The sequence below is a fragment of the Pseudorca crassidens genome, chromosome 15, assembly GCF_039906515.1.
Source record: "Pseudorca crassidens isolate mPseCra1 chromosome 15, mPseCra1.hap1, whole genome shotgun sequence".
Lineage (NCBI taxonomy): Eukaryota > Metazoa > Chordata > Mammalia > Artiodactyla > Delphinidae > Pseudorca > Pseudorca crassidens.
In genome coordinates, this window is record NC_090310.1 from 64,432,194 (window position 1) to 64,457,159 (window position 24,966).

General features: G+C 44.2%; 1 protein-coding gene across 12 annotated transcripts in view; it reads left to right on the plus strand.

Annotated features, from left to right (window-relative positions):
• RALY (RALY heterogeneous nuclear ribonucleoprotein) overlaps positions 1–24,966 on the plus strand; it is a 79,541-nt gene that overhangs the window by 13,659 nt on the left and 40,916 nt on the right. For 6 of the 12 annotated variants that reach the window (XM_067707860.1, XM_067707855.1, XM_067707852.1 and 3 more), the window contains one exon: positions 22,395–22,477. The exons of 1 other annotated variant lie outside the window; for it this stretch is intronic. The gene's annotated coding sequence lies outside the window, so the exon portion shown is untranslated. Of the gene's footprint in view, positions 1–9,553; positions 9,628–22,394; positions 22,530–24,966 lie in introns of all 12 variants that reach the window. 5 more of the 12 variants (XM_067707859.1, XM_067707856.1, XM_067707857.1 and 2 more) reach the window with 3 other exon arrangements.

The following is a 24,966-nucleotide window of genomic DNA, read 5'->3' on the forward strand; positions in this document are numbered from 1 at the left end:
CTCTGACCAAAGTTAAAGAGTACTTAAGGGACTCCTAAGTCCTTTCTGTTCCAGATCTTTTCAGAGGATCTTACGCTCTGGATCAGAGGTTGCAGACTGGCAGGTCTTGGATTGTGTCTAGCCTGAACTGTATTTATTTTGAGTTGGACCCCAGCCTGGGAACATTAGGGTTTTCAGTGGAGATACTATGTATGAGATCAGAGGCCTGGGCATGTGGGCTATGAGGGTGAGTGATTTCTCCTGAAGAGGGAGTAGGATTTTTTTTTTTTTTTTTTTTTGCGGTACGTGGGCCTCTCACTGCTGTGGCCTCTCCCGTTGCGGAGCACAGGCTCCGGACACGCAGGCTCAGCGGCCATGGCTCACGGGCCCAGCCGCTCCGTGGCATGTGGGATCCTCCCGGACTGGGGCACGAACCTGCGTCCCCTGCATCGGCAGGTGGACCCCCAACCACTGCGCCACCAGGGAAGCCCGGGAGTAGGATTTTTGAGGAAGAAGAAGGGGCTGGATCCTGATACTGACCATGAGCATTTTCCTATTCACAGGAGTGGGAATAGTCCCCAGTTATTCTACAGGCTTCACTCCTTGAGCCTGGCACCAGGGACTCTTCGTATCATAATTGGCACCAGGCCAATTTGGCAAAATGCTTGAGTTTACAGAATCATGTTTTTCATTTCTCTCCCTCATTCCACATGCTACTTCCTTCTTGGCTGACTGTTCTAGATAGGACATATTTATTCTCAAGTTTGTCAAAGCCCACACCATTTCCTGTTGTTTCTTTGCTACCCAAGCCCAGCGTCTGTTGCCATTTATCACCAGGCTAGCACTTCTTTCTTTGAAACACTTGGTCAGCTGTACTTATTTTTGCTACCTGCTTGGTCCCTCGGGGCCAACTCAGCACTAGATGGAACTCTAATATTGAAGGAACTTAACCCAGTTACAGTGCTCTTAGTCCTTGGGACTAGATGAATTATCTTATTTTACCAGGAACTTTTGGTGCCTCTGTTGCCTAGAAAGTCTGTCTCCTGGCTTGTCTTAGGACTTCATAAGGACAGCAAAGTAGTCAAGTCTCAGTGAACCTTGTCCTTGTAAAATTGGCATTTTTTGCATCTAACAACTCACAGGCTGGGGTGAAGTCTGCCATCTCATGGAAGAAACCACAACATCTAATATAAATCAAAACTGTTTTACTTATAAGTTAAGTTAGTAACTGGTCTTTTTTTCCCCCTAGCTGCAGTGAGAGCAGCTCCTGTGTGTTGAAAGTAGGTGGCTTTCTGAGTAATTGACTGTTCTTGCTGCCTGTTCCCTTTGGCTTCTTGTAATTACTGTAACATCATCATCCAGTATGTGGAGAACCATGGTAATTTCCATGACAACTGATCATGATTTCCCAGATAAAGGGAGGAAGCTAATAAGTGTTAGGAACTTGAAAAGGGTATTGGGCTAAGTTCTTGTGATACTAGTAGAATTTGGAGCTGGGAGTGACTTTTCAGCAGCAGCTGCCTAATTAAACTTTCCCAATTAATAGACAAGGAAACAAGTCTAGAGAGGTTAAACAACTTGCCTAAGGGGTCCCTAGGTTGTGGAATACACTTGAGATCCTCAGTCTAGTGTTTCTTTGTGCCTTCTGTTCCGTATGGCTTCTTTCCATTATGTCCCACTGGACCATGAGCTCCACCAAGGCAGGATCCACATCTGTCTTGTTAATTAATGTTTTCTCAGCACTTACCACAGGACCTAAGTATTTTTTGAGTGAACGGATAAACTATGTTGGAGTTCTCAGACTGGGACACATGAAATCACAGGATAAACCATATACCTTCCTGAAGTGTACTCAAATCTTTTTTTTGTAGTTGGATTAGTTTAAATATTATTACTAGTAGTTTATAAGTTTACTCTTACATTAAGTCATGTTATGGAATGGATAATAAGTTAGCATAAATTTTTTAGATAAAATGAGAAGGCATCAAATAAATTACAGGATTATAATAGGCCCTTTAACCTTTACCCCAGAGGGTCTAGTGTTGACAGATCTCTGATATATTTAAGAGAAGCTAGAAATCTAATTAGAAAAAAGAGGTCTGATTTTAAATGTTGGCAGTTAACTCAGGTTTGTTTGTTTGTTTGTTTGTTTTTTAAACAAATGTGTGGGTCAGACAAAACACATCCTTGGGCCTAAGCATCCATTTGTGACCTATGAGATAAACAGGTCTGGGCAAGAACAAGACTTTGGACAGAGCCACATGGATGATAGTGTCAGGGTTGGCTTCCATTCTGAGTCTGGCTTCTTGGCTTCAAACTGGCCATAGGTCGGAGTGGAAAGAATGAAGTTAAGACTTGATAGGTTAGGAAAATTCCCACATTAAATATCATTCTCTGTGGATAGCAGCTTCTGTAATATCTTAGCCCTTAGAGAGCATCACATTTACTCCCCTTGTTTTGCAGATTGAAATAAAGTCCAGAGAAGGTAACAGAGCTTTCCTCTAGGAACCTAAGCAGCAGCCTTAGGTCTTGGGCAGGCCCCTGCTTCAAACGCTAGACTTCTGTTTGGTGCCCCTGCCTCATGCTCTTAGGGCATGGGGCTAGGGGCTCCTGGCATACTTTGGGATGGTTGGTAGAGCTGGGCAAACTCCACTTCTTAGTACAGCCCTATCATCCTAAGAAAAGGGAGGGTTGAGGTGGCAGTAATATGCTCAGCCTCATCTTGGTGCAAAGGGTCTATTTCTGTGACTAGCATCATATTGACCTTATTCTTTCTACCTAGAAAGATGTAGAGGACAGCTCAGCAGCAAAAAGCCTCAGTGCCAAGATAGATCTGTTCCCTCCTGTATCTTCCTTGCCTCTTCTTTTCCTCTTCTTTTTCTTCCCTTTCAGCTCCTTCCTCCTTGAACCCTGCTACCTCCCTTCTGCACCCCCCGCCCCCGTCCTTTCTTTTTCTCTCACTGTTGCCCTTCTCCTCCATGCGAAATTCTTGTGATGCCACTGCAGTAGGCAGAGCCTGGGATTGGACCTGGTTTCCAGGAGTTTTGAGAGGACTTGCTCTAAAGTAGGGCAACTAAATAAAGGAGATTATATGTATTTAAAATGTCCCTTCTCCTTCCCCACCTCCACCCCAGGTTGGAAAGGATAAAATCTCAACTATGGACTTGACTATAAGGCTCATATAGTCTGGTGCCACCTCTCTTTGCTGCCTTCTGTCAGCAGCACAGTGTTTAACACCCACTGTTCCCTGTGCTCCTGTTCAGTAGAATGACTTTGTTTTGACTATTCCCTCTGAGTAGAAACTCTTTTGGCTCCTTGTTGTCTTTACCTGACAAACTCTTACTCATCTTTTCGTACCAGTTCAAATGCTACCTCTTCAGTGAAGCTTTCCCTGATCACTCCATGAGCAGAATTAATTTTGATCTTCTTTCTACTTTGCTTCTACTTCTGTAGTTGTACTCTGGTGCTGTATCACACCTGAATCTGCTTTCATTCCTGAAATTGAGACCTTATGAACCAAGACACAGTGTGTTGTTTATCTCTGTTTCCCATGTGTCTCTGTAACAGGCCTGGCACAAGTAGTACTTGCAGAATGAATGACAGAAATATATGTACATAGATACCTGTGGTATTCGGTTGAGTGAATACTATAGGTGCAATATGATAAAGTGCTCTGGCAGTTTATGGAAGTTCTTGGAGATAACTTCTGAGAGAAATCTTGGAAGCTTCTAGAAGCTGGTAGTATTTGAATATTTCTTTTGAGATTTAGGGGAAGTTCAGTTGGCAAAGATGGTGAGAAGAACATTCCAGGTGGAGGGAATGGTTAGAGTAAAAGCAATGAGAGAGTACAGAGGTCAGGCCCCACCTACTAATTTACTCTTGCCCTAAGCTAGAATTCTTTCTAGAATGTGTGCTAAATTTTTAGGCCAGCCTAAAGGAAATTCTCTTTTCTCCCGTCTTTTCTACCTTTTTTCTTTCTGTTCTTTCCTTCCCTCTCTCGTGACCCACTTGTCTTTTACTTTTGATTTCTTCTCAGTCCTTTCCCTTTCTTTCGTCTTCCCAATGCTCCAGTTTTTTGTTGTTCTTTTTTGTAATTTTTTTTTGTCTGTGCTGGGTCTTCATTGCTGCACGTGGGCTTCCTCTAGTTGTGGCATGCGGGGGCTACTCTTCGTTACGATGCCTGGGCTTCTCCTTGCGGTGGCTTCTCTTGTTGCTGAGCATGGGCTCTAGGCGTGCGGGCTTCAGTAGTTGTGGCACGCGGGCTCAGTAGTTGTGGCACGCAGGCTCAGTAATTGTGGCTCACGGGCTCTAGAGCACAGACTCAGTAGTTGTGACGCACAGGCTTAGTTGCTTCATGGCATGTGGGATCTTCCCGGACTAGGGCTTGAATCTGTGTCCCCTGCATTGGCAGGTGGATTCTTATCCACTGTGCCACCAGGGAAGTCCCCCCAATGCTCCAGTTTTTTGTTTTTTTAGCTTTATTGTTTACCTTTCTCCACCTAATTCCTTCTTTCTTGCCCTCTTCCCCAGGCAACCCAGGAAATCCAGGCCTTTGGGTTGAGATGTGAATCAGCTACACAGTATTTAACTCCAAATACCACCTCCTCTTGTGAAGCTGAGAAGTAATCATGGCATAATTGCTTCTCATCTGTCTCTTATGTTTTATTGGCATTGACTTTTTTTTTTACCTCCCACTATGGTGGGGGTGTTGTTATCATCTTATTTTTTTTAGTAGTTGTCAAAATGTCAATTTTAATGAGAAATTTCTGCAGACAGGCCTGCCCTCGAGTGGTATGAGCCTTCAGGCAAAGCTAGGGCTGGTTGAGTCAGAAATGCTCATTGGTCTGTTTTCTCATGCATACAGGTCTCTGGGTCACACAGACACATACACACTCCCTTCTGTCCCTACAGGTTTGTATGCTTTGCAACACATACGCACACAACTGAGTTACAAAGGTGCACATATTTCTTCTGTTCCGTACACACCAATACTTATCTCCCTTACACCTTATACCCACACATTTATCCTCCTATACCCTTGTCCCACTGTTTTCTACCTAGATACACAGAATTGTGTGTGCCACGAAAGTATCTGCAAGCCTGTCTTACAGACACCACGCTGTCCTCTCCCTTACGTATCCACACAAGTACTCCCCTACATACAGACACATCTGCCCATGCCCCAGTCCCATACACTCAATACCACACCATCTCCCACTATTCCTTAAATCTCCCTCCTTAATTATTTCTAATCTTCATAGAGACATTTTAGTTTCAGACTAGTTTTGAAAGGAAATATCTTTGTCGACAGCCAAGCTAGCATTAGGAAGTCTGAACCATTTATGACAGATCCTTTGACTAAGGCCTCTAGAGTAACCCTGTTATTGTGGAGGTGGGGGAGGGCTGGCTCAAACAATAGCGGATTGCTTCTAAATGGCACTGTTATGAGCCAAGGTGTATTTGAGCCTAGTTCCAAACTGGATCCTGTGATTTCAGCATTCACTTCTATTGGAAGGTGATCATATACTGGCAAAAGAGCCAGAGCCACTGTAGATGTTCCAAATCAGACTTTCTAGGGTGGGGCCTGGAAGACTGTATTTTTAACAAGTTCCCAGAGTCCTTCTGTTGTGTAGCCAGGTTAGGAAATACTGATGTAGAGGAAGGAACTAGAAGTGAGAAGATCTGCGTTATCTTTCTGTACCACCTTGGACAAGTTATCTTTTTTTGGACCTTAGCTTTCTCAACTGTAATATAACAAAGCTCATGCTCATAAAGGACCTTTTCAGCTCTAAAATTTTATGCTGCTTTATGATGAGTTCAATCTGGGATACTTTTCTACGATAAAAGTGTCCATTCTCTGTCTACCTTGGCCAAGGCATTTCAGGCTTTGGCCAGAGGCCAGCAGAGGCAGCCTGGGCCCTGACCTTCTGTCAGAAGCACTGCCACAGTTCCTAATTAGAAGTGGATCGATATGGGCCTGCAGCCAGGCCTGGGGAGCCTGGGAGGAAGCTGGAGGAGTACTCCTAGCTGGGGAGAATCTGATTACTGTGAAATCGATATGTTTTCCTCACCTTTATAAACTCATATATAATATAGTGCTAGGTACATAATACAGGCCCCCTCAGATGGCAGCATCATTTAGTGTTAATATTGGGTTAAGCCTCTTTGTATGTTCATTTCCCCTAACAACTTACCGGGATAGGTTGAAAAGGAAACTGGAGTGAAGTGACTTGGCTGCCCTATGTCACATAGCATGTTCTCTGTTGTACTGCACTACAGCATTTCTGAGCATTTGCAACACTTTGATTCCAAGCCAATGAGTTTTTTTTTTAATTTGGAATCTTTTTCTGTTCAGAATTTTCCTTTTTTTTTTTTGGACCCGCCACATGGCATGTGGAATCTTGGTTCCCCAACTAAGGATCGAACCTGTGCCCCCTGCATTGGAAGCTTGGAGTCTTAACCACTGGACGGCCAGGGAAGTCCCTTTTTTTTTTTTTTTTAAAAAAACCAGGGCCATCCCTTACCCTTCTACAGACTGAACTGGAGCTGAGGCCTTCTCCCTGGAACCCTTCAAAGACTGGAGGAAATCCCTTAAAACCAGTGGTTGAGGAGGATGGGGGGAGATGCTCTGCTTGCTTTGGCTTTCTCATCTCCTTTCCAAGGTCCCTAAGGAATGAGCAGTCTCTGGTGGGAGAGATCAATCATCATTTGGGATCAGTGGGAGGGCTGAGTCAGGTTTTTGAACTGGCCCCTATGCAAGGAGGGGGAAGGGACTCACGACCAGATATTTCTATGCGTTGTAGAACCCGAGGGCTTAATGTGCTCAGCTACCAGTGTGCTCAGACCAAATTCCCCCTACAGCTGGTCATTCAACAAATATTTGTTGAGTATCTCTTATGTGTCAGGGCTTGCGCTAGTGCTAGCTAAGGATTCCTTGATAAAGACCCAGTCCCTGCCCTGAAAGACCTCACAATCTAACATCAGAGTCAAACAGGGAAATAGACCATAGTATTCTGTATGTGCCTTAATAGAGGCATACGCAGGATTCTCTGGGATCACAGAGGCATGGAAGTGGGTTTTTCTGGGGGAGATAACTTTGATCTGGCTTTGAAGGAAGAGTAATAAGAGTAGAGGCAGGCAAGGCAAGGAGGACACTCCAGACCAGGGAACTAGCACAAAGGAAAGCATAAAGATGTGTCCAGGAACAGTTGATAAAGGGGTGGACATTAGAGTAGTCCCTAACATGTAGCCAATCAGATTGACAGCCCTTGCCCCTCACTATTACAGCCCTAAGGCTGTAATAGTAGTCACTGAATGGTAGTAACACAGGAGCAGGTAGGGAGAAGAAGGTGGATTTATTAGCAGATGCTGACTGAAACTTAGTTTCAGGGAGGAAACTAGGGAGGAAAGCTGAAGAGCAGCAGCCCTCTGCACTCTGGGCCAAGCCTGCAGAGATGCTGGGGGTTCTTGGCAGTGGTTTGAAAGTTCGTTGGCTCAGGCACAGGGCTTTTGCTTCTCTGATGGCAAAATCCTCTGCTTGCCTTCCCCTCCTTTCCTTTAAAAAAGAAATTAATGGAATCTGTTCAAAGTATCCCTGAAATGAAATTACATTTTTAACTCTAATTACCCTAATTAAAACTTGACAGCTGTAATCCTGGAATGGCAGATATGCTAAGTACCCCATGCCTGTGACAAGCTTACTTACCCAGATGGAATGTTGTTCTGTTCTGGGCTTAGGAGAAAAATTCTTTTGTATGTTTGTTTTGTTTTTCCCCATTAGCAATTTAGTCTTTGACCTCACAGCTTGCTCAAGCTAGGATAGTCTTACTTGTAGGCTACAGGCTTGTTCAGGACCCCTTAATCTCAGTAGAGGTCCCTTTGTATCCAGAGGAGATGCTTCTGATGATTTTTACCACATACCTTTGAGTTCTCACTTCAGTTGAGGTTGGATTGAATGCCCTGAGCCTTTCCCGGGGTGAAATCTCCTGTCTTTGGGGGATCTGCACTTGTTAGAAGGCTGTCTGCTGATCTAGGGCTAAATCTGTATCTGGGATCAGTTTATAGCTAGTATTAAGGATACAGTTTGAGGTCAGGGACCAGAAGCTCTGAAAATAGGATCCCTCTTCTCTTCACATGTATCAGCATAGGCTAGAAGCCACCTAATGAAATGCCTGGTCTTGGTCCGTACCTTAACTAGTTACCTGGCCAGACAGGGAACATGATGGGGAGGGAGGGAGGCAGGCAGCCCCTGAAGCAGCCTGAAGGCTCTGTTGATGCTGTGAGTCATCTCATGGTTCTGTTAGAACCAAAGATTACCATGTTCGAATGACTTTCTCTTAGCCCAGAAGCCTGTTCAGTCAGTGGACACTGGGTGTTATGTTAGGTACTGCAAGGGATACAGAGTTGAATAAGACACACTCCATGCCCCTGAGAAGCTTAGAATTGTGGGGGGAGTAGGGAGACAGTAGTGGGTGAGGGATAGCCATATAGTGACTAATTATGTAAGGCAGAGCCAGAAAAGACTTCTCACAGGTGTTGCCATTTGAGCTTGTCCCTGAAATAGGTAATATTGGCAGAGGAATGGAGAAGGGCATTGCAGGTGTTAGGGAAGAGCATGGTGGAAGGTAAGAAGTTGCCGGGTGACAGCCTGCTGTGATGGAGTACAGTGTGCAGGGAAGGATATGATAGAGGATGACGTAGAGTTTAAACTATCCTGTAGGCAAAGGGGATCCATTGAGGGTGTAGGATTGTGATATGAGTGTGTGTGGTGGATTGAGGGACAGGGTGATTGGAGACAGGAGATTAGTTAGAACAGATGTCAGGCAAACTGGCCTGTGGGCTGAATCAGTCTGCTGCCTCTTTTTGTAAAGTTGTACTGGAATACAGCCACACTCATTTGTTCCTCTACGTCTGCTTTCATATTACCTTGGCAAAGTTGAATACTACAGAGACTGCTGGCCCTATACAGAAAAAGTTTGCTGACCTCTGAGTTAGAAGGTAATTATGAAAGTTCTGGAAGAGGAGATAAATGTCAGGACTAAGCTGGAAATGAATTGGAGGTGTCAAATGAGACTTTTCAGAAGAAGGGACAGCATGATTTAGCAGAGAACACCTGCCCTACCTACCTCTCAAAACTTTGTAAAGGTCAAATTTGCTGAAAGTCACCATATCACAAAGGACACAGGATGCAGGCAAGTCCTGATTTGCCCTTATTAGCTGTGTGACCTTGGGCAAATCACTTACTTTCCCAGAAGTTCAGGTGAATATTGTGAATAGAACAAAGAAAAGAATCAGATTTTTCCTCATGGCACAGAACTCTTATTCTGCTACTTCTCTATACTTCACCCCCCCATTTTATAAATCTGAGGGCCCGCTATTGGAAAGGACAGGTATCCTAGAAAACCTGGAACTTAATTTACGGTTTGAGTTGTGAAGTTGGGGATGGGTGGGCAGCCGCTGGTGTTGTGGGAGAAGGGCTCATGATAGTTTGAGGACATCCTGTGCCCTTCCCCTTCCCTAACTGCTGGCACTTGTTCTGGCCAGATTGAGTTTATTACTGCCCTTTAACTTCCAGAGCATATTCGCCCCCTGCAAAACTAAAGGCTGGATTGATTTCTTTCTCAGTCACCTTTCAAAGCAGGAAACTATGTTAAGTACCACTTGATATCCCTTATGCGTCTCTCCCTGCCACTACACTGAATCCCTTATGACTCACTTATGACTCACTCCCTTTTTCCTAGAATGTTGTGCATCTACCCTGGTGGATAGGAAAAATCACTAGATGGGAGACCGCAGTGGTGGGTTCCAAACTCATTTCTTCCTTTAGTTTACTGTGTGACCTCAGCCAATTTGTTTCATGTTCCTGGCCCTTCATATGACTTCAGCTACCCCTTAGGATCTGGGCTTTCTTCTTTAAGACCTCAACTTCAGAGCACAACCTCTTCCCTTTTTTTTCTTTTATCCTGTGTTCTCCCCTCCTTTCAATCTAGAGTATTTGTGTATATATGTACGTCATTTGCTTCCAATTCACTGCCTTTGACTGTGAGGAGAATAGTCATATCTCTAGCTGTTTTTACTGGCAAGGTTCTAGGAACTGGCACTCAGTCTAATTACTGAAGTGGAACAGACACTGGAGGTCAGGTCCAGCTGACCCTAGGGTTCAGCAGGCATGGTGTCTCTAGGATGGACAGTCTAGTTCAGTACAGGTAAACATTTGGCCCTGATATCCTTGATAGAGTATAAGAATAAAGGCCAGGCACTGATCCAGGCAATTTACATTTTTTGTGTTCCTTTATCTCATAACTCTGAGACAGGTGATATCATCACAGATATCATTTTACAGATGTGGGAACTTAGTTTTAGAGGATCGTTCAGTAGACAGAGACTGACTCATTGAGGATACAGGGAAATACCTAAATATTCCCTCTTCCCATAGGGGAGAGTGGTGGAAAAAACAGACAGTAATCAAAGCTCTTAAGAGGATATAGGGGAGCAGGTAAATCATAATGCTTAAGGATACCCGGTTTAGGTGGCCAGATCCAGGGCCCAAACCCAGATCTGTATGCGTGGTATTTCTACTATACCATGCTGCCTTCCCTGCAGAAGGATGGGGAGAGTGGCAAACTCAAGAATAAGTCTAGGCTGGCAGGAAGTCTTTGAGGAATGGACACTGGTGGGAAGGCTTAGTCTTGGATTCAGAGCTGGGCTTTAGTCTTAGGAGGGCTTGAGGTGTTAGGCAGGTGACCTGAGGCAGGCGTTCTCACATGGACCTGGGGCCATTTGTAGAATACAGTACATGATTTTGTGCCCTCTAGAAGTTGAAGCCTGGTGGTCAGCAGTGGCAATATCCTGGAATACCACAAGGAACGCCACACTCAACTCTGTAGTACAGGAGAACAGAGAGGAAGGGTTGACATCCAGGCCGTATGGGTAGGAGATGGGAGTTAGGGTGAAGACTATTTTAAATATTTCCTGCCTGAAGTCAGAATTGTTTGAGGACTGGATTTGAGTTGCTGACTCCAACCTGAAGTGATAGAGCTAGGATAGAAGTGAGAGGGAAGGGAAGAGATTTTAGAGGCTGACATTCTGTCTTCAGGTTAAAAAAATAAAAAAGATTTAAAAATTGTGTTAGATTCTACAAATTAGTCCAGTTTAATAACTTGAACCATTTTCTTCTCAGCACAGCCTTTGCATATGCTGGCTCCTTTTCCCAGAGGCTCTGTCTTCCTTTTTCTCTGACCATGGCTAGGCAGGCAGGTCATGGCTAGCTCTGAGCCATAGCATCCTTCAGTCTGCTGCTTCACCCTGGGTCTTTTTCCTTGTAATGCACCCAATAGTGCTAGATTCGAGGCCTTTCTCACCTTCTGAGATGGCCCACACTCTTGTCTGTGGAGTCTGTTTCTCCCTGAGTAAACCATCTTTCATTTTAGTTTGGCTCGCTCTTGAATGCTTTCCTGTTCAAGAACCCACACTCGGCGGCCATCCCAGGGACTCGCCTAAGACCTGGGACGTGAGCATCCTCTCGTGCCCCACTGTCTTTCCTGCAACAAGGGGAGATGTCACTTGGGGATATCACAGCACAAGTTATGGCAGATCCCAGTTTGTATGTTTTGAAGGATAACCATTGTATAAAGTACTGAACTGAGATTTTGCAAATATCTGTCGGTTGTTAAATTCTTTTTAAAGACATGTCTCCCTTTTGGTGTTGTTATTTAAACTACGAAATTGTCTTAATCCAGTTTCCAGATTCGGTTTTTGGCATGAGTGATCGTCTGCTAGAGATCTGTGACATAGTTGGAAGACTAGGAGAAATACTCCCAATAGATAAAACAATGAGGAATTCCTGAAAGATGAGATAAAAACAGATAAATGGGGTAACCCCAATAAAAATGAGGACAAATACTCCCCACCAAGCGAAAGAGAGAAGTTCCCCCCAAAATTAGTTTTCTGGACAAAACTCTGTGATTACCCTGAGATAAGAAGCAATGACATGGACAGTTGGCCAGAAAATTAAGTAAGATAATCACTGGTCAGTCTCCTTAGCAGACAGTCCTCTGACATTTAGGATAAAGCCATGTGTCTTAGTCCGTTTGGGCTGCTAGAACAAAAACACCTGAGACTGGGTGCCTTCTAAACAACACATGTATGAAAAAAAAAAATAGTGCTAGATTCGATTTCTTCATCTGTGAAATATGAGGTCCTAGTGTTCTATACTAAAGTGGTCTTTTATCTGCCAGACCTGAAATTCATTCTTAAGGCTAGTTCTGACCCCACCCTTGGTATCTACAGTCTTCATGTAACCGAGCTGAATCCCAACTAAAATTAACAGATTGTTTTTTTGCCTGACCATCTACTTGTGATTTAAATTTTGGGGTAAAATTGGCATTGTCTCTCAGATCCCGGCTTTCTGCCCCAGAACCCCAGTTCTGGGACTGAGTCCACTTCTGCAGAGCATTGTCATTGCTTTTTAAATACCTATTCAAAAACTGGTATGTAAACTTGAAATTTGTAGTTCCAGTTTCCAGGTACACTGAGGACACCTCCAAATTTATTCTGTACTAGAGGAAGTCTAGTACAGAATGTGGGATGGGATGATGTGGGAAGTGCCCTGATTGGGAGTAAGGAGACTGATTCTGGCCCTGCCACTGCCTTCCTTCTGTGACTTTGGACAGATCCTCTCACTCTGGTCTTACCACTCCTTCTGTAAAATGGTGGGGCCTCTTCCAGCTCTGGTCTTATCAGGGACAAAAAGCCATCTTCTGTACAGTTCAGTTGCAGAGCACTGTCTGGCCCCAGCTTTGGTGTGTTGGTTACAGATTATAAAGCCTGAGATTCTCGCTTCCAGCGCAAGAGGGGGAAGGGGAACCTTCCAACTGTTTCATTAGCATGGAGAAAAGAAAACAGTAATTACTTGTGCCTCCCTTGAGGATTCCTTTGGGGTTGGTCTTTCAGGGAAGGAGAAAGGGGAAACTGGAGGCAGCTTCAGCTGAGGAAGGAGAAATGCTGTTAGCTGCCCAGAAAAAGCAGAGGCAAGAATGGTTGTCTTGCAGGTCTGTTGTATTCTCTGGACATTCTTCCAGGCAGCCTAGAGACTGCCTGGATTGAGTTTCATCTATTTATGGCATGTATAGTGTTCTCATACATGGACATGGATTGGGCTCATGGAGCGCTAATGTCACCTGTCATTAAGAAGGCAGCTGCACTCCAGGGCCTCTTTTTGTGATATGCTGGGCGTCCTGACACCTGTCTTTGTTGGGGAGTAGAAGTGGGTTTTACTGAGTCATTTTGTGACTTGGCTGCATTTTTATTATGTTGTCAGGTAATTTTTTTAACCCCCATGGCAACACAGCCAGTTGGTTTATTATGCCAGGGCATAGGCAACACACAATAGAGCCACTCATAAGAGTCAAGGTCAGGTATTCTTGTGACTGGAAGGAGTCTAGAACTGCAGGACCATGGTGTTTGATCCAGGCTGGGAAAAGCAGGCCTCACGAAGATTGAAGCAGTTAGAGTTTCGAGGCCAAGAGGTTAGGGGGCAAGCTGGACAGAACTAAAACAGATTGGCAAGCGTGGCTCCTGGGACAAGGACTATTTGCTCTATGGCCAGTCTTATACTCCCTACTGTCTATGAGCAGTTGTGCATCTTCAAGTGCTGACTGTAGCAGAAATGGGTTTGAGACTGCCTGCAGGTGAGCCCTGCCTGATTGAACCTGGAGCTGTTATGCTAAGATTATGTCCTGTGGCTGCTCACTCCTGCCTCGGTTGTCACCCCGGAGGCCTAGAGAACCTAGCTTCTATTTTCCTTCCCTCTTCTGAGGAAGATATCACTTTAGAAACACCTCTTTCAGGGACTTCCCTGGTGGTCCAGTGGTAAAGAATCTGCCTTACAATGCAGGGGACACGGGTTCAGTCCCTGGACAGGGAACTGAGATCCCACATGCCGTGGGGCAACTAAGCCTGCGTGCCGCAACTACTGAGCTCATGCACCTCAACTAGAGAGCCTGCGTGCTCTGGAGCCCGCGCACTGCAGTGAAAGATCCTGCGTGCCACAAGTAAGATGCGACACAGCCAAAAAAACAATAAAAAGAAAAAGAAACACCTCTTTCAGTCAGTCTTCCTGTATGCCCTGGAGATTGCTCTACTCTAAACACCAGAGGTTTTATAGGGACGTACTATTTTTTAATTAATTTATTTTTATTTATTTTTGGCTGCATTGGGTCTTCATTGCTGTGCGTGGGCTTTCTCTAGTTGCAACAAGTGGGGGCTACACTTTGTAGTGGTGCGCAGGCTTCTCATGCAGTGTCTTCTCTTGTTGCGGAGCACGGGCTCTAGGTGTGCGGGCTTCAGTAGTTGTGGCACATGGGCTCAGTAGTTGTGGCTCGCAGGCTCCAGAGCACAGGCTCAGTAGTTGTGGTGCATGGGCTTAGTTGCTCCATGGCATGTGGGATCTTCCCGAGCTAGGTCTCAAACCCTTGTCACCTGCATTGGCAGGTGGATTCTTAACTGCTGCGCCACGAGGGAAGTCCCTGGGACGTACTATTTTTTTTAAAAATTTGTTTTACAAATGTAGGAAATAATTTCTCCTATCAAAATATCTTCTTAGCCCCCTGAAGCACTCCCTTTCTCTTGTCTTAGGTCTTTTGCTTGGCTCCCCACCCTACCCAAAGCTTTTGATATCCAGGCCCCAGTTCTTCTCTCAGATTTTTCTTAATTTACTTCCTGGCTTCTTTCCCCTACTTACCAGCCCTAGATTCCTGGTTTCCATATACTCCTGTAAGAACCTGTTCCCTTTTTTTTTTTTTTTTTAATTATTATTATTTTTTAATGGAATGCGCCAAAATAATAGTCTGGCCCAAGGGAAGGAGTGCTTGTCTTAAGAGTAAACTTCCAGTCATCTGGGCCATAGTAAAGTGCTTCCCAGAAATAGGGACAATGTGCACACTCAGGACACAGTACATGCTGACTCTTGCAAAAGTGTTCATACGTAGCATTGTATTCCCTCCCGGTATAAGGTGTTTTGATCAGGTATTTGAGTTCTGCCCTGGCACCTCTCATGACTTTTTGCCTGTTTGTTACAACACTAGAACATCTTGTCATTTAGGGTGTGGTATTCAGTTTGGCAAAAGGCCCTGTCTCCTCTTTTACTGTGACAAATGTGAGAGCCCCTTGGGAAGGCCTGGTAAGTCCAGTCTGCAACTCTGGAACTTGATGGTGCACTTGCATTTCACCCCTGCCCATCTTTTCCCCAGGCATACAAAACCAATAGTTGCTTCATCGAGTACAAAATGGGAGAAGTTGGTCCATTCCCTAACACTTCATTATTGGAGCCTATTTTGGTATGTGGGGGACGCCTTATTTTTGAGCATGAGAAAGTGCAAGGTATATATGTAGTAGAAAGAACACAGTTTTGCAGTCAGACCTATTGAAATAAGTTCTTTTTCCCGGCTGTGTGGTTTTAGACAAATTACTTCTCTGAGGCTCAGTTTCCTCCTGTAAGATGGGGATAATTCTATGGATTTCAAGAGGTTATTAGGAATAAATAAGAATAATTAAGGCTTTGGATCTTAATGGTACATAATAAGGTAATAGCAAATGTACATTTCTTTCTTTTCTCCTAGGCCTTTTTTATTGCTTGATTCATCCTTTGTGGTATTTAAATGGAAAAATAATATCTATCATTAAGTCACTTATGCCAGGCCCTGAGGTAAGGGCTTTCCCATGCTATTTAATTTATTTCTCCCAATAACACATTTATGAAGCAGGAACCTTTTAAAACAAATGTAGGAAACTGAGGCACAGAAGGTAAATACGTTGCCTAAGGTCACAAAGCTAGTAAGAGACAGAGCTGGGATTCAAACCCAGGTGTGTGATTCTAGAGCCTGAGCTCTTCACCACTAAATTGGTCATTACTACTTTTTGTTACTTTCCCTGAGTAATATGTGACTTCTACTGGTTCTTACCTTCTTTGTACTTGGAACTGTTGGTATTTGCATACATGTAGCTCTTGAACTTTTTCAGTCTCAGTTGGTGCTTTACTGTCTTTTGATGGAGGTGCAGACAGTGACAGTCTCTGCCACAGCTCTTCCTAAGTCTTTTCACTCAGAGCAGATCTCTTCAAGTGAAAGGTGGTACAGCCCTCTTTTTATTTTATTTCATTTTTTTAAAGAGACCATCCCCTCATTCCTTCTTTACCTTTATATCAAACTAAATAGATTTAAACAGTTAAACTGTTTCTTGACAATCTTGTTTGATCCATCAAAAAATCCTCCAGAATAGTAGATACTATCACCCTCATTTTACAGATATGGAAAAAAGGCCCAGGAAGGTGAAATGACGTGACAAGGTCACACAGTGCATTATAGGTAGAACTGGAACTAGCCTTTAGGTTTTCTCTTAGCCCAGGGCTCTCTCTGTTGATTTAGTAAGAAAGAGAGATACCTGTATATAATATGTATATCAGGGCTTATTAGCCTGGAGCAACCTTTGTAGAAGGAGCAGAGGAATAGAGGAAGAACCTTCATGTCTTCTGATCTCTGCAGGCCTCAGCCTAAACCAGGCGAGCAAGGGTTAGGCTGGGGCAGGAAGGTGGTGAGAACTGAGGATGGGAGCCCTGAGGAATTTCACTTTACCTCCTGCTGACAGATTTGGTCTGGGATTTGGACAAGCAATTTCCTTCCATTTAAAATATATAAAGAGGAATTCCTACTACTGCTCTTAAAAAAAAAAACAAAAACAATTTTGTTTCTGGAATCAGAAGGAAAAAGAAACTTTTCTCAAAGTCTAGGTGTCAGACATTTTAATCCTGCCCTGGCACCCCCTTCCTTTTTGTTTCCTTCCTTACCTTCTCTCCTTTCACCCCTTTCTTCTACCTCTCTTTTATCTGTTAACCACCTAACTTCCTTTCTTATCCGTTTCTCTTCTCATCTCTTCCCTAACTCCTGAAAACAAGAGTGGGAAAAGGGTACCTTCAGCTGAGAGACTAGTAGGTAGTTGATATAGATATTGGGGCTGAGAGTCAGAACGTGGAGCTTGAGATTTTGGACCTTACTTCTAGACCTTAGAACAAAGGTTGATAGGGCTGGTGTTTTATTCACTCACAGGTTCCCTAAATACTTAATGTCTCCTACGTGCCAGGCTGTGTCAGATACTTGGGCATTTTAGTTAAAAAGACCCTAAACCTGCCGTAAGGTCACAGTCTTATGGGAAAGACATAGCAGCAGTAAACCTCCTCTTCGCTCCTCTCTTCTCTCCCCAACCCCCATTCAAGTCATTGGATTTTTGAGGTAGAAAGAACTTCAGAGTTTATCTGGTCCCTTTTCATGTTGCTACATAATGAGTAAGGCAGACCATGAAGTAAGTAAGCAAGCACATTAGGCTTTGGAGTAAAGCAGACCTAGGTTCAAATCTTAGCTCTGCTACTTACCAGCTGTTTGACCTTGAATGACACACTTAGCCTCCTCCCTATCTTCAGTTACCTTGGCTATAAAATGGGCATGCCATCACTTGCTTCACAGGGTATTACAAGGGTTACCAGCATACCACCTAGCCCAGTGCCTGGTGCATAGTAGCCCACGTCTTCCTGTCACCCTGCATCAAAGGCCTGACCTAAGCCCTTGCTCTAATGAAGCTTCTGAGGCCACTTGTAGTCAGACTGATTTCTTTCTTTCTTTTTTTTTCTTTAAATTAATTTCTTATTTATTTATTTTTGGCTGCATTGGGTCTTTGTTGCTGCGCACGGGCTTTCTCTAGTTGCTGCGAGTGGGGGCTACTCTTTGTTGCGGTGCGTAGACTTTTCATTGTGGTGGCTTCTCTTGTTGTGGAGCACGGGCTCTAGGCACACGGGCTTCAGTAGTTGTGGCACATGGGCTCAGTAGTTGTGGCTCATGAGCTGTAGAGCGCAGGCTCAGTAGTTGTGGCACACGGGCTTAATTGCTCCACGGCATGTGGTATCTTCCTGGACCAGGGCTCAAACCCGTGTCTCCTGCATTGGCAGGTGGATTCTTAACCACTGTGCCACCAGGGAAGCCCCAGACTGGTTTCTTTTTCCACTTTTATAATACATAGCACTTTTGAAACTGTTAGGTCCTGCCTAATGTTCTTTTTTTTCAAATTTTTTAAAAAATTGAAGAATAGTTGATTTACAATGTTGTGTTAGTTTCCAGTGTACAACAAAGTGATTCAGTTGTGTGTGTGTGTGCGCGCGCGCGCGTTTGTGTGTGTGTGTGTGCGCGCGCACGCGCATTCTTTTTCCTATTCTTTTCCAGTATGGTTTATTACAGGATATTGAATATAGGTCCCTGTGCTATATAGTAGGTCCTTGTTGTTTATTTGATATGTAGTTTGTATCTGCTAATCCCAAACTCCTAATTTATCCCTCTCCCACCCCCTCCCTCTTTGGTAACCATAAGTTGTTTTCTGTGTCTCTGAGTCTGTTTCTATTTTGTAAATATTCATTTGTATCATATTTTAGATTCCACATATGAGTGATATCATATGGTATTTGTCTTTCTCTTTCTGACTTATTTCATTTAGTATGATAGTTTCCAGGTCCATCCATGTTGGTGCAAATGGCATTGTTTCATTCTTTTATTTATTTATTTATTTATTGGCTACGTTGGGTTTCCTTTGCTGGGCGTAGGCTTTCTCTAGTTGCGGTGAGTGGGGGCCACTCTTCGTTGCGGTGCACAGGCTTCTCATTGCGGGGCTTCAGCAGTTGTGGTATGCTGGCTCAGTAGTTGTGGCTCGTGGGCTCTAGAGCGCAGGCTAAGTAGTTGTGGCACACGGGCTTAGTTGCTCCGTGGCATGTGGGATCTTCCTGGACCAGGGCTTGAACCTGTGTCCCCTGCATTGGCAGGTGGACTCCCAACCACTGCACCACCAGGGAAGCCCTGTTTCATTCTTTTTTATGGCTGAGTAATGTTTTGTGTGTGTGTGTGTGTGAGTGTGTGTGTATGTATGTATGTGTGTACACACCACATCTTTATCCATTCATCTGTTGGTGGACATTTAGGTTACTACCATGTCTTGGGTATTGTAAATAGTGCTGTTGTGAACATTGGGGTGCATGTATGTTTTCGAATAGAGTTTTCTCCAGATAATATGCCCAGGAGTGGGATTGCTGGATCATATGGTAACTCTGTTTTTAGTTTTTAAAGGAACCTCCTCCATACTGTTTTCCATAGTCTGCCTAATATTCTTAGTCATCCTTTGTAGGAAGCTGACACAGTCCTACTAGGACTTTACTCCGCAGTTCTTGCCAGGAGCCTAAGGATAAGATTTGTTCTCATTCATCCCTGCATCCTCTATAACCCCTAACCCAGAGTTGTGACCATGGCTAAGAAGGCCCAGGAATTGTTTTCGATTAATTGGGTAGAAGACTTGGGGTTTTGCAGCTGACAAAAAGAGCTGTTAAAGATTTGGCTGGGTCTCCCATCTCAACCCTTCCCCTTTCCTCTCCTGTTGTCACATTGATTCTTACAAAATCCCTATATTGTAGGCTGGATTGGAATTGTATCCCCATTTTGTAGTTAAGGAATCTGAGGCTCAGATTAAAACTCAGGTCTCTTGCTAGGAGATAGATTTAGAGTAAGATAAGAGTAGTAGGGGACTACCCTGGTGGCACAGTGGTTAAGAATCCTCCTGCCAGTGCATGGGACACGGGTTTGAGCCCTGGTCCAGGAAGATCCCACATGTTGCGGAGCAACTAAGCCGGTGCGCCACAACTAGTGAACCTACGCTCTAGAGCCTGTGAGCCACAACTACTGAGCCCTCACGCCACAACTACTGAAGCCCATGCGCCTAGAGAATCTGCTCCACAACGAAGAGCAGCCCCCGCTCGCTGCAAATAGAGAAAGCCCCCTTGTAGCAGCAAAGACCCAACGCAACCATAAATAAATACATGAATGAACGAATGAACCCCACGCAGCAGCAAAGACCCAATGCAGCCATAAATAACTGAATGAATAAATAAATAAATAAATGTTTGTATGTAGTAGGAATTCGAACAGAAATCTTAACTGACTAGGTTTTCCCTGTCTGGAAGCAGTAGGAATCTTTACAAGGAAGAACAACAGGGTAAGTGTTCTGAAGCCTTAGTGGATGGTGAGGCCAGAGCCAGGTGGGAGTCACAGCCAGAGATGTTTCAAGAACATGACAGAGAGGTAAGAAAGGCTTCAGGATAACTTCACTGAATTGCTAGGCCTTGAAGATTAAGAAGGATTTGAATATGTACAAATGAAGACAGGCGTTCCAGGTGAGGCAACAACATGGATAAAAGTATGGGAGCTGGAAAGCCCACAGTAGAGGTAAGGTAGATGGTGACCAGACCCATGGTATGAGAGTCTAGAGAGCAAGGCTGAGGTGATTGGGAGCCATGACATTTTTTTGAGCAGGGGAGTGGCATTAGGAACATTAGTCTGGCAGTGTGGGCTCAATAGATTGGAACAGGAAGGATCGGGGGAGACTAGTGAAAGAGAGACCAGGGAAGAGGCTGCTGTAACAGCCTGTCCTTGTAATGTCAATAAATTCTAAGAATTATTCCAGCAGTGCAGGCAGGAGATAATGAGATCCTGAACCAAGAGGAAGTTGACACAGTAGGGAATAAAGAAGATGATTTGGATGTAGAGCTGTTAGAGACTGAAAACAAAAACAAAAACAAAACCCCTACAAGGACTTGGCAATTGTGGGAATGAGGGAAGAAGGGGTTGGAGAGCATGAGTGAACATTTTGAAGTCTAAATATGTACTTGGTGAGAGAGTAGCATTGACATATATACACTACCAAATGTAAATAGCTAGTGGGAAGCAGCCGCATAGCACAGGGAGATCAGCTCAGTGCTTTGTGACGACCTAGAGGGGTGAGATGGGGAGGGTGAGAGGGAGACGCAAGAGGGAGGGGGTATGGGGATATATGTATACATATAGCTGATTCACTTTGTTATGCAGCAGAAACTAACACACCATTGTAAAGCAATTATACTCCAATAAAGATGTTAAAAAAATGTACTTCTGGAGAATTGTTGGTGAAACATGGGGGCTAGGAAATAGAAGATGAGTTCAGTTTGTTGACATGTTAATTGGAGGTGCTGATAGTCCTTTCCTTTACCACCCACCCATTAGTACGTCTGCCTTTGTGCTTTGACCCTGCCCTACAGGGATCCTTTAGTTCCCTGTGTTTGCTGCTTTGTTCAGGAGTGGAGCCCCTCACAGATCCCTCTACCCAGGTCTTAGAGCAACTGTCATTCCTTCTCTGAAATAAAATAGTACATGTAAGGTGCTTAGCCCAGTACCTAGTCTATTTCAAAGTGTGCATTAAATGTTAGTGGCTATTAAATGGCTATTGTTGTCGTGGTTATCATCATAGCTTTGTGATCACAGTATCCTCTGGAACCACCTGGCTGAAGGACTCGGGAGTCATTCAACTGGTATTCAGTAAAAAACTTGGACTGCAAGTAAATGGAGAGGATCTCAGACTTGGGTATAAATGGGGGCTGTGAGCCATGTCAGCTAGGACTAGAGAATGCGTTTCCTGTGTTTTTTCTTCTGTTTTTGAGAAGTGGTATAGTGTGTGGTTAAGAAGGCAAGCCCCGGAGGTTGGACTTCCAGGGTTAAAGTCCCAGGTCTACCATCTATTAGCTGTGTGACTTGGGGCAAATTTACTTAACTTCTCTGTCTGTTTCCCCATTAGTAAAATGGGGAAATGTAATAACACACCAACCTGACAAGAGTTTGTAAAGATTAAATGAGTTAATACAAATAAAGGGTTTACAACAGTGCCTGGCGTGTGCTACTATTCTCCTTACCCCAGTCATTTCTACCCCACATTCCAAGTAATACATAGGAGTTTCTCTGTTTTCTCTTTACCCCACATTCCAAGAAATATATAGGAGTTTCTCTGTCCCTTACCCAGCAGAGGAGGAGGTGAGCAGAGAAACCTGAAATCAATCTCAGAGTGCTTGAAAGTTTGTCCCAGCTGGGTTCCAGGTTACTGAAGCCTGGAGGAACCTCATTCTTCCCATCACTGTATTCTATGTTGACTTTCTTTAGCATAACAAGCTTACTCTTGCCTATTGTTGCCTCAGGACTTTTGCACTTATTTCCCCTCTCTGAAACACTCTTCCCTCTGATCTTTGCAGGTCTTAACCCCCTCACTTTATTCAGGTCTCTGTCTAGCAATTGCTTCTTGGAGAAGTCTTCCTTGACGGATTTATCTAAAATAGACCTCATTCTCACTCCTTGTCATTCTTTCCTGACTCTGCTTATTTTTCTTTATAGCACAACCTGAAACTATGTATTTACTTATTACCCTATCTTTTGCTAGGATGCAAGACATGTAAGGGCAGGAACTTTGCATGCCATCATTGACCTAAGTTCATGCCTGTTCTGAGCAAGACCCTGACTGATTTCTCTCTGTTATAGGTGAGCCCTCTTCCCTGAGACAGTTGGTGCTGACCCTGTAACGCAAAAGAGGAAATTGCTGGCTGAGCTCAGCCTTGGTACTGGTGAGTGAGAGTGCCTAGGCAAACTCTGGGCAAACTTGGGCCAAGATACAAGGTAACTAGTTTGGAGCTTATTTTTACCCTTAGTACAGGTAACTTACAGATAATTACTCTTCTACTCCATGCCTAAGAGGCTGTCATAGGCAGCCTTTTCTACTGGGAGGAGAATTGAACTTGCTTTCCTGGAGCTGCCATGAGACAGGGTGGGATCATTTGCCATGAATAAAGCAAAGCATGCTCAATTCCTTCTGGCTTCTGCCAGCTGCTTTCTGCTGGGGGGTATTCTGGACCTGGCAACTAAACCCCTTCTCCCATAAGCTCTCTTAACGTGAATTCATAGCCCTTAGAGACTTTTCCTGATTTCAGTCTTGATTGTGACCTACCAAGCCCAGAGTCAGCTTCAGAAAATCCTGTGGTTTTATCAGTCCTGCAGAATGTAATCATCAATGGAGGTGAGGACGGAGTGATTAGAGTGGGGATGTGTGAAGAGGGAAGTCCAGGGAATCTTAGAAGGAAGACTGCAGATGGTGAAACAGGAAGGGAAATCAACATATTAAGAACCAATAGTGTTATGGATCCCATTTAAACTAGACAAAACCCCATCTTATAGATGAGGGAATTGAGACTCAGGAAACTGAAGTAACTTGCCCAGGTTTACACCTGGGAATCCGTAAAGCTGATATTAGAACCCAGGTCAGTCTAACTGTGAATACCATTGTTCTCTCTGCCTTGGCAGGCTTTCCTTGGAATGCTAATCTGCCTGGAATCATGATTTTTCTTATAAAGTTCAAGAAAACAGACCTCCTTAGGGATTCAGGAAGGAGGTCTAGTTATTTGAAGGGCCCAGCAGGGCAGGCAAGAGTTGGGGGGGGTCCTTTCTGAGCAATGGCATTTTTAGTAAGGGGGAAAGGAAGAGCCTTCAAGCAGGCGGAGGCCAAGGCTAAATATGACTGGAAGGAGAGGAAAACACCTATAACACGTGGGATTCCATAAGCACTTGGGCCAGCACAAATCGGGACCTGGAGAGCTGAGTTGCAGTTGGAAAACCTGGGTTTTTGTCTTCTCGTTCAGTATTTGCGCTTGGATAATCTCCATTTCCCGATTTGTAAATTGGAGTGCCTCACTGCACCCATATGTCTATTTTGTGTGCACCAACCATACAGGATATTGTAGACAATCAAATGGGAGATGCAAGTTGGAAAGCTTTGTGAACTGTAAAACAGCATGACTGAAATGAGAGGTGAGAAGAAAGTGTTATAAGTATCCTTGGCATCTCAGTCCCTGACCTGATTGCCACCCAACTCCCCAAAGGTAAAAGGGAAGGTTTTGCCTTGGAAATTTACACTGTAAATTTTCTCCCAGGCCCTTCTCCTCCTCTCCTTCTGCAGGCCCTACCGGAAGTTCAGTCTTTCCACAAGTTCAGTCTTTCCAGGGTACAGAGACAAAGCCAGGCAGCATTGGCAGCCATGATTTGCAGCATGTGGGCTGCAGAGTGCAGGTTTAAATGCACTCACACAGCCTGGCTCCAAGGCCACTGCCAGTACAGATATTATAGTTGGTTTCAAGAGTCCATCCCCAGCATGTTAGAACAGGAGGGCTATTCCTCTTCTGGCCCTAGGTTCCCTGCCTTCCCCCAACCCCCACCCTCCAACTGCTAGTGAAAAAGGCACTTGTACTGCAGTCTCATATCTTATCAGAGGCCGTGGGCATTCCAGTTTTCCCACCATTTCTCTCGCTCTTGGCCAGTGACATAGGTCACTCTCTTCATACTCTGTAACAAGGGGCATTCTGTTCTTCCTTCTGCCTGCCTGAGGGTGCACAGAGGGATCTGTCCTCTAACCTGATGCTCTTGGAATCCACACTGGCCAACATACCCTCCTATTCTGAATCTCCAGACTCTTGCTGTCCTCTCTTTCTGTCTTGGTTAATCTAATGTTCTATATCTTCTGGCCTTTACATGGCCTGGGCATCAAGCTTGGCTTTTATTGTTTTCGTGACAACTGCCCTGTGGAAAAGTTCCACTATTGACTATTTTAAAATATGAATGATTCTATGTAAAAGATTGTATAATATACTGATACCCATATAGTATCTTATTTATCTAACATCCTCAATTTTCCAGAGTCCAACTGAAAAACAAGAAGGTAGCAAAGCATTGTCATCCTTAAGACCTTGCACAGCACTAATTTTTTCCTATTTTTACGTTTTGTTGTAACAAGCTTAGCAATCTGGTTTCTAAACCTCCATAAGATTTAAGAGCGGTGTATAAAAACGGGAGGAGGAGCTGTATTAGCAGCAGCTAGAGGTGAGAGCTGAAAGCTAACAGTAAGGGGGAGGTAAAAGAAGAATGATAAGAAAGAGAAGTTAAAATGGGTATGAAGGTCAAACTTTAGGGGCAACAGCCCTATAGACATCTATGCATTTCAATAAGGTGGAGCTAGGTAATTTTTAAGGTAGTTCTAGGTTCTTCTTGAGGGACAGAGGTATCAGAA